General features: G+C 32.0%; 1 protein-coding gene across 1 annotated transcript in view; it reads right to left on the reverse strand.

Moving 5' to 3' along the window:
- The window catches only part of RGS21 (regulator of G protein signaling 21), a 50,186-nt gene extending 42,839 nt beyond the window's left edge, over positions 1 to 7,347 (reverse strand). Inside the window, exon 1 of the mRNA XM_057301869.2 lies at positions 7,234 to 7,347. The gene's annotated coding sequence lies outside the window, so the exon portion shown is untranslated. The remainder of the gene's footprint in view (positions 1 to 7,233) is intronic.
- Between the last annotated feature and the right edge of the window lie 4,352 nt (positions 7,348 to 11,699).

The raw sequence follows: 11,699 nt of genomic DNA on the forward strand, positions 1-11,699 counted from the left end.
GTGAAGCAGATCTCTTTCAATAGAGAAATCTAAACAAGGAAAAATTATATGTTAATGTAGATCAGTAATCAAACTGAAGAGAAAACTTGCCTAATGAGAAAATTGTTTAAATATCTTGTAGAATTTGTCATTCTAGAGCTTTACTAACTTCGTTTCAACCAAAATATAACTAAAGATATTGTTAGTAAAAAGACCCATTGATCCTTTAATATTAAAGAAAACTCTTTATGCTGTTTTTATGAAGTTATGACTGTAGAGAAATAAACATGTGTCTGTGGAAACAGTTAATAATGATTACATGTGTATTATTTCTTTCTATATGTAGCTATATATTTGCTTTTCTCTATTAACTGTGGCATTTCTTAGGGATGAACAATGAAACATGATGTAAACATTTACATGAGGCAAAATTAGTTTTTTAACAATCAGTTTTTTTTTCCTTACAAACAACTTTTTTGAATACATTTCTTAGCATAATACTTGAATCTGTCTAAGGAATAGCCTGATTTATAATCTCTGGGCTGTGCATTTATATGATTTGGAACTTTAGTTTTTATTCATTTCTGAACCTATGCATTCTACTTGGATCATCTTAATAACTTTTTAAGTAATCTTCAGGAAATTTATCCACATCACTTTCAGGCTGATGGTTGTCCAGTCTTCACCTGAAGTTCAACCCTTCTTCTGAGCTTATTATCATTTCCATTGCCACTTAAAATCTCCATAAGCGTCTAAGCATCTATATGCTCATCATCTTTGCCCTCTATCCACATGTCTCCTTCTATAACTTTTTTTCCCAGTCAATTTTTCAATCATCTACTCAGTACAAGCAAATCTGGGAGTCATTTTTCATTCTTCCCTCACTCTTGCCATTATCTATTTTCTTCATGTTATATACTTTCTTCATATTTCCTGATTTATTCATTTCAGTTTCTCTTTACTTTCACTAGTCTATCACAACTTTTGCCTAACATTCCTGCAACAGAGCCTTAAGTGCTCACCTGGCAACTTCTCTTTCCTTTCTAAAGGCCATACTCCATAATGCAACAGGATTCATCTCTCTGAAAAGCAAATCTGAGATTATGTAGTTGCCTGAGCAGATGCCATGCAAATAAATGGAATTTCCTTCACAGCCAACCTTTATGCAAAGGCAGAAAGAGGCAACTGCGTTTGTGGGGTAAAACAAGGAGTGACTACACTTTCTTCATCTCAAACTTCTCTTGTTGCAAAACTAACACTGTATCTGCAATTTCCATCTTCCTCATCCTTTGTGTCAATACAATGAAGTCTCTTTTAAAAACACAACACTTATTTTTTAAATAAACTATTTTGGAATAGTTTTAGTCTTACAGACAAGTTGCAAAGATGATATAAAATCCAGATAGATGCTTCATCCATCCTCGCCCCCTTAATATTTTACATCATCATGACAGGTTTTCAAAAACAGAAGTCAACAGTGGTATATTACTGATATTTAAACTCTGAAATTTATTCAGATTTCATCTGGTTTCCCACTGATTTCCTCTTTCTACTTCAGAATCCAATCCAGAGTATCAGGGAATTTAAATAATGCTTATTTTGACAGAGTAAACTTTTTGCAGTTATTAGAATCTTAGTTTAAGACAGTTTAAGACACCCTTTTAGAAGGGTGAACAAATAGGACAATAGGCAGTGAAATTTGGGGAGATGGTGTTGAGTTGTTTGAGTGGTGTGCTCTAGCGTGGGATCCTGGCTGGAAGTGTCTGGCGTTAGTGGAAGAACTTGGGAAACCAGGTAATGTCATGAGGAGATTTGATTTAGAAGATACAAATTAAGGGGATTGTTAGAACACAAAATGGGTTATTAGAAACAAACATTTCAGTTGTATGTTTGAGAATGTTTATTGATTACATAGAAATGGATAAAATCGTGAGTCCAGTCTCAGAATGGGAAAATAATTGTGGAAGTAAATGAAAGCTTATGTGCCATTCATTAAAACTGTGAATTTGTAAATTTCTTTCTAAGAGAGCCTTCCTGTGGCATTTGATGGGCCTGTTGGTCTGGGAGTGTGAAAAAATATTCTGAGGTTTGGAACAATTAATTTGATTGATTAGATTGATCCTTTCCATGATAGGATTTTTTTTTTCTGCTGACACAAAATTTATAATGAACTTTAGATATTTGAATGTCATGCTTCTATATTCAAATGAATCTTCTCAGGTTCTAAAGGAACTGAATATACCTTTCTTGTGAAGTCATGTACATTCCTGAGGGGAAAGACTGGGTAGTTGTCAATTTCCCTGGAAGTTATCAGCTGCAGTCCCCTGCAAGGGGCAGGATATTAGATTAGCCTTTCCACTTGTAATTTCCTGGGAACATATTGTGTGTTTAAAAGACATTATAAGAAAAATCTGCATCAAATTACTTTTTAAAAATGAGACTTGCAGAAGATTTACTTGCTATAATCTCAGTGTGTGTGTGTTGGGGAAAATTGTGGGTGTGTGTTTGTGTTTTTAGCTGTTTTTTATTTTTTAGTCAAAGTTTTCAATTCTAATATAAGGACCTACTCAAAATGAAATATTTATTTCAAGTATTAAAAATAAAAACAGACTCAAATATCATATTCTCTTCAGATAAGGGCTCTTTTTAATACATCAAAGAGTGAGTATGTCAGATTCATGAGAAAATAATTTGATTTATACTAATTGTACATGCATATGGTACATCTTTTAACTTATGCTCATATTATAAATATACAAATGATTAATATAAGAGTAAAAATGGCATTAAAATAAAATCAATAAGAATTAGCTCCTTTTTATGAAGTGTCAATAACTTTTTATTTTATTTACTTTTGTAGTGTTTGGTACCTAAAGTTATAATCAGAAAACAGCAAGGATCAGGATGATTTTATATTAGAGTTAGATTTCATCAATATGCCTGGGGATTAGAAAATCCCTGAGTTATAAAACTTTCCACCAGTTCCAGTGAAAATTCAGCCCTAATGTCAAATCATTTTAAGTTTATTAGGCACTTGTCATAACACTAATTATAAATTAGATCATTTTATATTCTTGAGATTGAGAAAAGTAATTAAATTGGTGGTTTCATTAGTTGATGGACAGTTTTAAAGAGTATTTCTTCTCGAAAATCAAGGTGTATTATTCTTTCTGTTTCTAAAGAAGTGCTTACTAGAAAAAATGGGGTCAAATAGAAATCTAAATCTAACAGAAAAGGGTAATTTTGTCATGAATATTGACTTAGTTTTATTAATAGCTTTTAATATACATATTTTAGAGACATGAAGTCTTAGCTTTAGAATTTAAATATTAGGATATTTCTTCATTAAACTGAAAATTCAAATTCAAAATAGATATTCAATTAGATGAATTAAAAATATAGAGTTATGATAATATTACCTGTTATACAGTCAATCCTTTAAAAATATGCTAATTGCAAGGTTTATAAATGATATGGGGAGTCAAAGTTTTGTAAATCCTTAAGCATTATAATTAGTGTTTAGAATCTTTTTTTGTTGTTGCTGCCAGACATAAAAATGTACAAATGTTTAATTTAAGGTCAGCCAAGCTGAAAAAATATAAAAATATTTTTAGTCAATTAGCTAATTCTAAATTTGCTTTGTTTCTTCTCATGTTATTTCTTATTCTCTTTTTTTCTGAAACTGCTAATGTAGCAGTAGGAAGTTAAATTAATAATATAGTAAATCATAAAAGTCATGTTCAAGCAAGGTTTTAGCTTTATCACTGGTAGCCCTGCTTTAGATTGAATGTATTTTCTTACCAGGAAATTCTGGAGAGGTTATTACAACACATCCTCACACATACACATACACATACACATACACGTTCCTTTACATTTTACATGGTCTGTGCTAGAGGATTAGCATTTATTGAGTTTCTACTATATGAGGTGCTCTGATTCTCAACCTCCCATGCCACATTTGTGATGTTGAACATCTGTGTGCATGTATTCTTGCAAAATGTGTGTTGCAATTTTTATGCAAATATTTTAATTTAAACAAATGTCATTGATATATTTCATTTTGCTTCTTTTTAACTTTTAAGTTCAGGGGTACAAGTGCAGGTTTGTTAGATAGGTAAACTTATGTCATGGGGGTTTGTTGAACAGATTATTTCACCCAGATATTAAGCCTAGTACCCATTAGCTATTTTTCCTGACCCTCTTCCTCCTCCCACCCTCGATTCTCTGAAAGCCCCAGTGTGTATTGTTACCCTTCTGTTTCTTAATGTCTTTCATCTGGTATTGCGGTTTTAAAAAGATCTATCTATATTGCTGTGTGACCTTTGCTTCTAATTGCTATAATATACTTCACTGTGTGGATCCATCATCTTTTCCCTTTACCCAAAGGCTTCTGACTTCCAGCAACCACAGGTAAAACACAATTGAGTATCCTTCTTCAGCCCCCCTTTGTCACCATTTTTAGATGAAGAAACAGAGGCATGGAGAGTTGAATAATCTTATCAGAATTGCACAGCTGGGATTAGAACCAGTCTAATGGCAGGCACATAGAGGAAAGAGAACCATCAGTTATTAAACATCTACTATGTATCACACATTGTAGCAGAAGTTCTATGTCAAAAAATCAATTTTATCCACTTAGGTGCCTTATGTAGTAGTTAAAATGACTCAAAAAATCAGAAAAGTAGCCTGAATAATCACAATTGATAACTGGCAGATTCAGAAGTTTACTTAACACTGGTCATCCCTTAAAGCTCATCTTGTTTTTTTAATTAACCAGTGTCTCATTTCAATGAATGTATTATTTTTAAAAAAATATGGAGGTAAGGTTGCTTGATTACTCAGGTATTTCTCTCATTTTGGAAAATTGCATACATAGCCTTAGCAAAGAGCATGTAAAATTCTTTCCAAATATCAATTTTTATTTGCTTGTTTGTTTTCTTATTTTTGGATAACCTATAGCAGCAGAAGAAAATTATATAAATGTACACACATAGATTGGAGGATTAATTTTCCTAGAAAACAAACATTTTGAAACAACTGATATAAAAAAAAGTTGGAAGGGATTCTCATGTTATAAGCTTATTGGATTATTTTTTGGATTTTTAGAGAAAGGGTTCTGTTCTCTCACCCAGTCTGTAGCGCAGTGGTGCAATCATAGCTCACTGCAGCCTTGAACTCCTGAACTCAAGTGACACTTCCCTCCTTAGCCTCCCAAGTAGCTAGGATTACAAGTGTGGACCACCACACCACACCAGGCTAATTTTTAAATTATTTTTATAGAGATGGGGGTGCAGAGGGGACCTTGCTAATTTTCCCGGACTGGTCTTGAATTTCTAGCCTCAAGCAATCCTCCCATTCTGGCCTCCCCAAGTGCTAGAACTACAGGCATGAGCCACTCTACCCACTCTTGAACTCTTAAAATGGATTTTATTCTGCCCTTCTTTTTGTTTATTGATTTACAGATAGACACCGTGACTACATAAAATTATTCCCATCTTTCATTTATATCTAAGTAAAAATTACCAGCTGGTTTTTATGGTGACAATGACATGGATCAGCAGTAGTTCTTGCAAGTGTTATTTTTCAAAACATTGTTGAATAAAAAGGGTTTTTTATTCTTTCAACAAACATTTTTTTCCTCCAAGCTTGAGCAATGATGAGTATGAAGATTAATCAATATCATTTTAAGTACTAGAATGGCTCCTGAACGATAAAACCCATCAATAAAGACAGACTAAGCCAAAATTCAGAAGTAAATGATATCTGACCTAGGAATTTCTCCTTTAGATACGACATTCTCCCTGTTTTTCTGCTGGAAGATAAATCTTGGGCGAGGACAACATCGCATAAAGGCCTGAACAGAGAGTTTAGCTCAGTGTAAAACTTCTGGCAGATTTTGCTGTTCTGGGAGGGATAGAGTCCAGCCCCAAGGAGGGGGAATGTTAGAGGCAGTCTGATGGGGTGAGATCCTGTGATGTCCTTCAAATCAAACCAGAGGAGATTGCTTTACTTCTTTCCCAATTGCTCAGAGGCAATTAGCAGAAGTAATTAATAGTGTTACTTCGAGAATGCTGTGGCTGCTTGATTTATTTTCAAATCAAATAGAAAATTATAGTGTCCCCTTAACAAATTCACAGGTGTACTTGACATTTCTAAGTTTAATGACTAGGTTTTTTTTAGATAATGCAATATTTTGACATTGTCTAAAAATAACAGGATATTGATTTCTTAAAAAGGCAATTATACGATGAATATATTAATATTTACTAATATTTTAGACTATAATACATTTTAGAAAGCAGGAGAAAGAGTTGCCAGCATTTGGTGTCATAAGTTTTAGGGCATGGTACAAACCACTAATATGTTATACATATACTATAATACATGTACTAGTAAATGCCAAAACAAAGTAACAACCATTTCATCTTGAGTTGTGAATGCACATGTTGACTAAAAATCTTATGAAATTACAAACTAAAATTATATAAACTAATTTTAAAGAACTTAATATAAGTTATAAGTTAATAAGACTTTACTTAGAGTGATATGAAGATGCATTTTTCAAAATTATTTTAAAAATAAAATTTGAAGAATAGTGAAAGTACTAACTGAAATATATCTTTAAAACTGTAAACATTGTTGAAGTAGTGCTTTTATCCTATCAAGTTCTACTCAAGTCATTTAACCATATATAAGTAAAGACATAAAAATAGTAATATTATATTTAATGTGCTTTTCTATGCTGTATGTAACATCTTTCTCACATTTTCTTTATTTATATAATTCATTACTTTCAGGTATGGTAATTGGCCACCTGCTGTGTGTCCTTGAGAAAGATGTTATTATTACTTGTTCTAGTTGCTTTTCCAAAAGGATATAAGAAAAGTATGAGATAGATTTTTTTTTTTTTACATTTCTTCTAGCTTTAAAATTCTATGGGTTCTATAATCCTATGTCTTGTCTTTTTCTCTCCCCTCCCGTGGAGTCTGACATCCTTTGTTCATCTTTTTTACAAATTTGAAGCAGACTAGTTGGCAAAGTGTCAGTTCTTTGACAATCTGTGATAATATATTATTTTCTGCAAATGTTACCAAATGAATAGCTAGTAAAATTTTTTCTTTTTATGATTCCAAACTCGCTGAGTTTGATGAATAGGATCTAATAGTTGGCATTTTTATCTCTAAATGTCATCAGTTTAATCTTTGTAACAAGTTCGTTTATATAATAAACCTTAAATCTCTTTATACTCACACAAATGCAATGCAGGGGAAATCACTGTCCTTGCTCTCTTGATTCCTTCTTTGTTGACAGGATAGATGAGAAAATCTGTGCTTCTTTCAAATGAATTGTTTTCCAAGTGGTAACTTTTCTATATTAACATACTCTCTACCATATATTTTTCTTTTCTACACAATCTTCATATAACCACATTATTTTTGAGGTTAAGTTTAATATCTAAACACCATTGAATCCATTCCATAATCAAGATATTTAGATTGTAGTTAGTTTTAATTTGAAGAATTTTGGTGGTGTTTCTATCAAGTATATAATAAATGTAACATTAACTCCGACTATCTGAGTCTCTTTTTTTAATGACCTGGTACCTATTTGTGTCAGTGTCCTAAAATCTTCACATTGTGAAGTCACATACATGTGGTATGGAAATTATTTTTTCAGTCAAAAATATGTAAATCTTTACTTTGCAATTGTACTCTGATAAAGTAGCTCAGTTTGAGGGAAAAAAAATAAAACAAGCCTTTGTTTTTCTTCTGAAGGCAGTATTTGCATGGCTTTCATATGGTATACATGTTTGCATAGGAAATTTGTCTTTAGTTTCACATCTGCCCAGATTATAGCCTTTAGTTTCAATGATTCAAAGCTTATGTGGAAGACACTTAAAATACTTAAAAGCTACATACTATTATTTTATGATTTCAGCTAATCAAGGCATAACTTTTAATGTATGAACAACATCTTTATCAAGTCAAGCAGATAGTGAAGGGAAATTATCAAACTATGCTCTCTTTTTTAAAGTAATGGGCCTAAAATTGGACAGATATACTTGAAGTGGCGAAGGAGGAAAATATTATACAACCACTTCATCTGTCCAGATTATTTGAGCCTTTCCTGTATCAATGAAACATCAGCTGTTGCGGTGAGAGCATTTTAATGCTCATCCTATTTTACGATCTAGATGCATTAATGATTAATTTATTGAATATGTTTTGTTTTCTATGCTGTAACACTGGCATATCAAAAACTTCAATAGATTGTCACATTTTAACTCTGGACCTTTGGGTTTTAGTGCAAATAATTAACTCTTTACTACTCACATAGCCTCAAATGTGTTTAAGTATTATTACAGGAAGAAATATATTGCTTTACTAAGTAGTTTTACTTGATATTTTACTAAACTCCGTTAAATATATGCTATGTATGTAGTATTTGAAATGTGATACATCTATAAAGGAAAATATTTAGCATAATTGTTAGCTTTACCCGAACAATTTTGAAAGTTAGGTTATTTATTTTCTTTTTGTCTCAGTGTGTATACTTAATGTCCCTCTTGGGCTACACACAATGACTGAAGAAATGTAAGCTTCATGAGAAGAAACATTCACATAGAAATCTTGATCAATTTCTCAGAATTAATAAATCAAAGGGAAATGCTGATACTGTGTAATAAATTTGGCCATATGTAACAGACTAGCTTTCATTAATACAGATCTGTGCCTTCTAATGATGTTACAGTTAATAATGAACCACATAGATGATGATGATCCTGTAAGATTATAGTACTTTCCAATCTTACTATGCCTTTCCTATGTTTAGATATACAAGTACTTGCCTACAGTATTCAGGACAGTAGCATGGTGTACAGGCTTACAACCTAGGAGCAATAGGCTATGCCACTTAGGTTTGTAAGTTCATTCTATGATGTTCATACATTGAAATCACCTAATGACATATTTCTCAGAATGTATCCCTTTTGTTAATTGATACATGACTGTATAAGTATGCCATTTCATTAAGCAAAACAAAACAAAAACAAAATGGGGCACTAGATAGCTCAGGGAAAAAAATAGAAAACAAATCCTCTATAGAATAATAGCTCTTACCTCTTAAGTTCTCTGTAATGATTTTGATTTCATTTTGAAATGCATGTTGAACGTAATGAATTATTTTGATTCTGATTAGAGGTAATGACTTACTTTTAAGTCTGATTTATTTTTAACCTATGAGTAGTGGTAGTCTCATCCAAGTAAACATATTTTATACTACTTTTCTGAACCAGTTCAAATCTAAAACTAAGTTACCAAATACAGTGTTTTTATAGGCAACTGGTAAATTCTGAGAAAAAGTAATATTGCAGTTTTTTTTTAACTCTCAATTTACGGTAATTGTTTAGAGAAAATGTTTAGAGAAATGACAAATAGGGATGTGCTTTGGCTACTTTAGTCAAAGTCTGAGTTCAGCTACACACTATGTAAATTCTTGTGCAAGATAACCTTTAAAAACCTTTATTTTTCTACCAGTAATATATAGAACATAGGATTGAGTTCTTATACCTATTACAGTAAGAATTAAATGAGGTACCATCTAAGCATTTATCAAAGTGATCACTACATGGTAAACATTAACACATGTTAGCTATTACTGCTAAGGAAACTATTTTAATATTAAATTTCATATGACCATAAAAATAAAATTTAGAAGATGATTTTTAATCATTATTGAAAAAAGAAAATACATTTAAAATACACAATCACTTCTCAGCCTTTTGGCTAAGGTCAAGTTTAAAAGGGACACAAATGTAGTTTAGAGCAAATTTAAGTGACGTAGTTAAAAATAGGAGGTAATCACAGTATGATAATCAAGCCAGATTATTTCACTATTACGAAGAAAAAGTGAAGTTACAGAGAGAAGTAGTAAGACCTTAGTAACCTAAAGCCTACTAGCTGGCCTGTGGCAAAGTTTTGAAATAGAAATGGTGAATTCTGAGCACAGGGTTAGAAAGAAAGGTCACCTGAGTGATAGAATTATGCATATTTTCTACAGATGCACGATTCTAAAAATGTGATTTACAGAGTTTATAGGAAAGGCAGTCAAGGAAGAAAGAACTAAAGATACAGATTGAGGTTTCAACTGAAGCATAGTTTAAGCAGGGCTATGGGTGTTGTGAGAGAAATTTTAAGGATGAATGTGGTAATATATGTGAAACACTCTCTGTTCCCTGGAAGAAAGGTTCTATAAAAACGTAACATATTGCTGATTCTTAGAATGAATGGTGAAGGTTGAAAGATTTTCAGATGTAGGGAAAGGGCACATTCACAATCCAGTGAGAGGCAAAGGATATTGGAAATGGAAGGTCAGAAACAAGAAAGGAAAAATAAAATTTGAATGCTTCTTACAAGACTACACACACATGCACATATACACTACAGTTTTAAACAATTATTTTCATTGGAAATACTCTGTAAACTAAGTTTATTGATTTCTAAGATAGCTTCACTTAGAATTGAATAATTTAAGCACATAAAGTGAATATAGTGGTTGGGGTGAGGAAAGAATGAATTTGGATTGTCTAAGGAAACAATATAATAAAAGAAAAGGTATAATAAAAACAGTAAAGAGATAGATTTTTGAATAAAAATTATTTTGCCGAAAAGTTCAAGAAAATGTTTTGAAGGATAGAATTTAGAACTGTTCTAAGAAGTTCTGTATATGGTAGATAAAGCAATAGCTTGCCAGAAGATATATGGCCAATTTTAGATATATAAAAAGAGTTGGAGGAAATACAAGGAAATTAGAGTGTGCCACCCAGAGTGTCTCATGTGGAGCTGCTGATTGCATGTCCGGATTTCATAACTGATGCAGAGGTGGCTATCAGTTAACTTAGCCAACAGACACTTTTGAAATAAATCAAGCATCAAAATTACAAACAGTATTGAAATATGTTATTGAAGGTCTATACCTCCTTAGTGATTTAAATCTGGATATATTATTGATGCTCTAATTAGAATATCATATCGTATTTTTTCTAAGTAGTCTTATCAATTAGAATTTTATAGTTAAATGGGGATCTAATAATTAATGTCTTATGACTTGAGGAAGAGGCTTTGGAAAACATATTTATCAAATGCTCATGGGAAACAATTCAATACTATAGTGTTAACAATAAATTCAAATTGTGCGTTTTGTAATGTATCTGAAATATACTTGAAAAGATAATGGACTTTTCCATTTGTAACACCCATGGCCATAAAAATCTTATGAAAGAGTAATTCAGTGTCTTTGAGTTCGGAATGTTACAAGATTCTTTTATTATATTAACTTATCACATGTGTAAGTGCAAAAAAGTAAAGAATAATCTCGGGCTTTCCCATTATGGTTTATCTTTACTTGCAGAGAGGACATAATTTTGGCTTTGTTAACAGTCTTTTTCTTTTCCCCTTCTTTTTCTTTCATTTCCCCCTTCCATTCATTTACAAACCTATTTGATTCTACTTTCAAAATATAATCACGTCTTTACACACTCACCTCTATCTTCATTATATTGATTCAAGTCTAAACTGCCTCTTCCCTGGATTACTACAGTTGTCTCTGAGCTACCTCTGTGCTTTTTGGGTTTTAATCCTGTAGTGTATTCTCAGTGTGGCCAGTTGGGGGATACTTTTAAAATGCAAGTCAGATCACATCACTCCTCCTCTCACACC

Source organism: Pan paniscus, chromosome 1 (genome assembly GCF_029289425.2).
Source record: "Pan paniscus chromosome 1, NHGRI_mPanPan1-v2.0_pri, whole genome shotgun sequence".
In the NCBI taxonomy this organism is placed as follows: domain Eukaryota; kingdom Metazoa; phylum Chordata; class Mammalia; order Primates; family Hominidae; genus Pan; species Pan paniscus.